This window comes from Balaenoptera acutorostrata, chromosome 2 (assembly GCF_949987535.1).
Source record: "Balaenoptera acutorostrata chromosome 2, mBalAcu1.1, whole genome shotgun sequence".
Classification (NCBI taxonomy): domain Eukaryota; kingdom Metazoa; phylum Chordata; class Mammalia; order Artiodactyla; family Balaenopteridae; genus Balaenoptera; species Balaenoptera acutorostrata.
The window spans coordinates 86,339,704-86,346,171 of record NC_080065.1 but is presented as its reverse complement, the minus strand read 5'-3'; the positions used below and the strand labels follow the sequence as shown (position 1 = coordinate 86,346,171).

Sequence of the window (6,468 nt, the reverse complement as noted above, 5' to 3'; positions counted from 1 at the left end):
GGAGTGATCAGAATCCATTCATTCACACTAGCTAACACCACATATGATGGTGGCCTCTAGACAGATGAAAGACCTAAAGTTGAAAGGTAAAAGTATAAAGTTAATAGAAGAAAATCTAGAAGACTATCTAGGGTAGTAGAACTTCTTAAACAAAAATGTAAAAGTACAAACCAAAAGAAAGAAAATTAATAAATCTGACTACATCAAGAAAAATTTTAATGAAAGGCACCATGTATCAAGTTAATCAACAGATAATAGATTGGGGGCATATATTTCTGACACTTGAAATCAACTAAGAATCAATACCTGGAGTATGAGAAATTCTTCTGTAAAGAGCAATTCTGATACAATTAAGTGTGAAAGATATGAGATGGCATTTTCAAAAAATTAAAACCAAAAAGCTACCGAGCATGCATAAGGGGAAGTCATAGAATCATTAGTGATCATAAATATGTAAATTAAAGCAAGAATAGCACTTTAGAGCCATTAGCGCACTAAATAATACTAAGAACGCACCAATGTAATAGGAACCTTCACGCACATCTAATGGAGTGTAGATTGCTGTGGACATTTGGAAAGTAATCTAGTACCAGTGAGTCAGTTTGTAGACACATACCCTGTGATAAATCTGTTCTTTTACCAGGTATATAATCCAAATCTATCCTCATATAAAGTCAAAAAGGGGCATGTAAAAGGTTGTTCTTGGTTGCGGACTAAGAAATATTGTGTTTGTTCTTGGTTGAGGACTAAGTTGAGGTAAGTGAAGCAACTCAGGTGCATATTTTAAGGAGGCACTCACTCTAAAGGTCATGTAAAACATGAGTACAGGATAGCACACTCACCCTGAGAGTAAGTGCCTCCTTAAGTGTTGTGCCCCCTCTGCCTCACTTGCCTCACCCTACTATCAGCTCAGCTGGTAAACTGGAGTCAGATTAAGTGTCTGTCACATGGAGAGTGGATAGATGACATGAAATAAATGCACAGGAAGGAGAATTACATATCATTTGGAAAGAATGGATGAAAGATAAATACAGTTGTAGGAGTGAGTTTTAGTTGTTTAATTAAAAAAAAAGAAAACATTATTGTCTACTGTTCATCATTTTGAAAGTGAACACATCAAATGGTATTTTATTTACTTAAGAAGCAAATATTAATTAAAACAAAGCCAAAATAAAAATATTTTGAGAAATATACTGAGGAAAATTAAATAGTACAGCCTATTTAAAAATGTTCATAAAGCAATGCACTTAAAATTGATAAGGTGAAAACATACATATTTTGACAATCTTAAAATAAAAATCATTTTATGTATCAGAAATTTTTCAATATGTGGGGAAAAGGTTTATATTGTTCAGTGAAACCTTAGAATACACTTTTTGATGCTCCCCATAATAACTGGCATATCTATTTCTCAAGCCAATTTAAATCTAAAATGTAAAACTGACTTTGACATGAGGGCTCACTACGATCTATTTCACCCAAAAACTTTGCTGAGTTTTTGGTATAGACTCTCTATATCTGCAAATTATGAATGGTTTAAAATATAGAAATAATATAACTACAAATTTAAGAAAAATGTGGATGGTTTGGAGACATTTTAGCAGAATTATGAGTTAAAATTCATTGTTGTGGTCCACTCTAAATCTGACTTTTTAATAGCTTTATCAACTGTCATACCCTAGATAAGAATAGTAACTGAAGATGGGAGATTTTAGTATGGCTGAGAACTGCCAGATATCCACGAAGGGATACTGGGTATCTGGAAGAGATCCCTGGTGGTCCCAAAACAAAATCTGTTCTTTCATCTGCTCCAATCCAGCTTTCTGACTCTGTCTCTCCTTTCTTCAGTATTTTCACATTCTTCTGTGCTGTCATTTATAAAATATATCTGTTAATTAAATGTGTCCTATATCTCTGGGGAATTGATAAATTGACTTGAAAGCACTCTTAAAAATAAAGTTCAGGCCCCAAATGGCGGCCAGCCGCTACAAGAATTTTCTCAGACTTTGTGAGGAATGGCCAGTGGACGAGACCAAATGAGGCCGGGACTTGGGTGCTTATCAGTGGGAGCGGGTAGTGCACGCCTTTAGGGAGGGAGAGAACACCCAGATTGCAGAGCCTGAGGCCTGTGATTAGAAGTACGAGAGCTTAGCACCTCTCCATTCAAACTACTACAAACACAAGTACCCTCGCCCCAGAGACACAAGCTTCAGTGGCCTGTCCCTGGAAGAATACAAACTGGTCCTGTCCACAGATACCTTGGAAGAGTTTAAGGAGATGAATAAAGGCGTGTGGAAGAAACTGCAGGAGAAGTTTGCCCCCAGGGATCCTGAGGAGAAGCATAAGGCCTGGGCTAGGGCCTTATCACGACCGCGTTACCTAAGCGTGAAGTCGTGTACGTTGCCATCATCAATAAAATGCCCTGATTTCTCCATCCAAAAAAAAAAAAAGTTCATATACCTATAATAATTTTTTTAACCTTTTTATTTTATATTGGAGTATAGCTGATTAAGAATGTGATAGTTTCAGGTGCAGAGCAAAGTGACTCAGCCATACATACACATGTATCCATTCTCACATACCTATATATAATACTGAGTGTTGAAATAGTTATTTTTGGAATATGTTTTAAAATGGTGGGAGGGAGACGCAAGAGGGAGGAGATATGGGGATATATGTATATGTATAGCTGATTCACTTTGTTATAAAGCAGAAACTAACACACCATTGTAAAGTAATTATACTCCAATAAAGATGTTTAAAAAAAATGGAACAGTAAAATAAAGTCACAGTCTAAATTTTCTTACATAAGAGGTACTTTTTCTCACAATGAGTTTGTTTTTCAGCCCTATTTAATTTGGAAACTGGCCTGTTTGAATACCTAGAGTGGAAACTTCCTCACCCAGCAATTAAAAAAGGGCATAATGTCAGATTTTAAACTTCTTTGTTTTCCATGTAGGACAGCAAACTGTTACCTCCTTGTATAGGTGCTTTTAATTAGAGACTAGATTGGTCAATGGGATAGTGCCACCCAAACGATATACATAAAATGACCAAGATTTAGAGACATCAGGTATTACCGTGTGCAGAGTAATAGCAAGATGGGTGTCACATTCACCTCCTTTTCCTTGTACACAGATTACATGTTCATTAGTTTACAGACATCATGATAGTAATCTAATTTGGGACAAACGGAATAGATTTCATGCCAGGTTTGTGTTTGGGAAGCCACAGGGTTGGTGCAATGCTGCTTCCTTGGGGATCTACAGAGAAGACTGACCCAACCTGGGGACAAGGGGGTATCTTTCTCACCTTGTAATTCTCCCCTTCAAGAGGTGCAAGACTCATAAATGTGAGGAAAAGAACTATCAAGGATAGTTCCTTAGTATCTTTAGTATCATAGTAAGGCTAGTCTTTCCCCTGTTGCAAATACTATTACTATGATTATAACTACTACTAGTACTATTATTTATTAAATACTTATTTTTAAAAAGGTTTATGTGGATAATGTTATATGTATAAAGATTATGTGGATTATAATATTATTGCTCTTTTAAATAAGAGAAAAATTAAGCTTGGAGAGGTGAGGTGATTTACTCAAAGTCATACTTCCAGGGTTAAAAGAGAAGCATTCTGACTTACGAATCCACATTCTTGGTAAATTAAAAAGACAAGGCTATTAGTACTTTAAACTTTTTATTTAAAGCTTTTTTTATTTCACCAAAAATTATCTAGTTGTTTCATAATATTGTCCCTGATATAAACCAGATACTAGAAACTACCATGCATTACCTCCATGTATATACTATACACATTTTCCGTTCAAGTTGTACCACAACTCATGATTTATATTTTAGTTGGTGATGCTTTTAATACATGAAATGTTTTCTGACTGGAAGCTACAATTTTATAATTTTAAGAGGCATAGGCAATCATATGACTAATCATCATAGATGTCACTCCTATTATTTATGTCACATTAGATAGGTATACACATTTTATTTTATATTCCAACACCAAGAAAAAGTGGATGAATTTACTCTATAAGGAGCTGATACTTTATTTAAAATTGATAGAGAATAATGTGTTGCTTTTCTCTACTAGGTGAAAGTTCAAAATTATTATTTAAATGCACTCATTTGTAAATTAAGGTTAATTAACTGCATTCATGAAAGCTCTACTTATCTACAGTGATTCTGACTTGATTATGAATATTATGATTGAGTTATAGTTATGCAAATGCCACTGAAACTTATTGTCATGTGTTACTTAAGTCATAACCTCATAGTTATGGTAAGTTACTCAAAATACATTTTCTTGTAAAAATATAATGATGTCATGTCTAGTATCTGTGGATATTTATATATATATTTATATATAGTCTCTGACTAAAACCTAGTAATTTCTCTAATAACAGCTAAATAATAATAATAATACCCTCCAAGAGAATGATGAGTACTTGAGTTTCATGGTGGTGGTAAGTATTCTCTGAATGAAGTTATATAAAATAATACAAGACAATGTGTACCATCTATTTAGTCTATAGTCTGTATCAGGTTCAGTGGCAAGCACCTTACTTGCACCATGTCTTTTTATCTTCTCAAGAGCTCCATGAATCCAAGTAATTTTTAATGCAGATTTCTATGGGCAAGTTCCATTCTAGACACTGGGGAAGCAGCGCTGAACCAACAGACATCTCTGCCCTAGTAGAGCTCACATTCTAGTTGAGGAGAAAGATAAGAGACAAAATAAGTAAAATATATAAATAAAACAATTATAATATTTGTTTTAAGCAGAAGAAGGAAGTAGAGAATTAGGAATAGGAAGTGTCATGGAGAAGGGACATAATTTTAGGAAGGGTTCAAGGAAATTCTCATGAAGAGGTAACACATGACTGAAGACCTGAAGAAAAGCAGAATGAAAGCCAAATACTTATCTGTCAAAGAGCTTTCCAGGCATTAGAGAGAAAATGCAAAGCTCCTAAGATCAGACTTTACCAGCTGTGATGGAGCCCAATGAGTGGGAGAGTGGTGTGAGATGAGGTTAGAGAGGTAACCTGCTCCAAATCATATGACACAGGTGATAAACCAACAAAGCAAGGACTTCAATTATAAGAGATAAATGACAGGCAATCAATAAGTTAGATAGATTAATGAATAAATGGATTGATGGGTGAATGAACAGATAAATGATAGATAAGTAGACAAATTGATTAACAACTAGATACCCAGTTTTTTTTTTATTTCTTTAAGAACATTGTTCAGTCCAGTTTGTCTAAAGCAATGGATACTTATTAAAGGAGAAAGAAACTGAGTAACTATTTATATGGCTGCCCAATATTACACAAACTGTTAGCATAAGAGTTAGATACAGAATTGAATGCACTAGAGAACCTCTAGCATCATTAGAAGAAAGGATAAGAAATATCCTTGAATTTTGTCCTTCTAAAACAAGAATAAACATTTTGCATAACACTTTCATGTTATACTCTAACCACCACAGCCTACTTTAAAGCACACATAGGGTTAATATTTATGTTCTGGCAGCCTCTTACTGTAGATCTGATCCCTTCTTACAGTTCAGGAATCTTTGAAACTTTGCCTTGATAAAGAACTAAGCCTCTGTAACAGGCTGTTCTGTGTTGGTACTGCTCACGCTTTATAAATGGAGAAGTCAAACAGAGCGATGAGCAGCAAGACGCAAGACAGAGGGGAAAACAGGACAAGTTTAGTGGCTGGGAAGATCTGGCCAAGTGGATGAGAAAGATGGCAATCTGCTCTGCAGTTACCAAAAAAAGTGTTTTTTATTATAATAAACTCTGTTGAGAAGTTATTTTAGTAGTTATTTTAATACCCTGAAAGAACTAGTATGCTAACTTTTTTCCAAGGGTAAGTAATTTACAGAGAGAATTTGCTGATTAGATCTTCTGAACTGTAAAGGTTCTCTATTTTTTGTGATGCCAGATGTGAACAAATCAGGTACTCACCTCGTCGAAGGAGAGCATACACCATGGAGGAACGTGGAGTTTCTTATAAGAGGGTGTGAGAAAGAATCTGCGATGGGATTTAAATTCTGGTTGGGTGATTTGGGAAAGGGTGTAAGGAAGAGACCGCCCTCAGGAATGAACACTGTCAGAAAGCAGGGGCAGTTCTATGGGTAAAGAAGTAGCAGGAACTCGTTTAGTGTCTGAACAAGAAGAGTGTTTTCTTGTGGGTGGTGGAGTTACCATGTTTTTGTTTGTTCTTAGACAAAATTATGAAGTGGCCTTGCTGTTTTTCATGATTGTGTCTCAGAGTAACCTTGTCTGAAATTGGTATATTGTGAAATTGTTTATCAAATGGGAGAATAAATGGCTTAGATGTGACTGTCAGACCAGCTTCTGAATGTCAGGGGCTTCTCTCTCTCTCTCTTTTTCATATATTTCTCAGAACTTTTTAAGCAAGGAAAATTAGCTTACCTATTGCAGAC

General features: G+C 35.3%; 1 pseudogene; it reads left to right on the top strand.

Moving 5' to 3' along the window:
• The first annotated feature begins 1,971 nt into the window (after positions 1–1,971).
• On the top strand, positions 1,972–6,160 carry LOC103009960 (ubiquinol-cytochrome-c reductase complex assembly factor 2-like; annotated as a pseudogene).
• Positions 6,161–6,468: the final 308 nt, after the last annotated feature.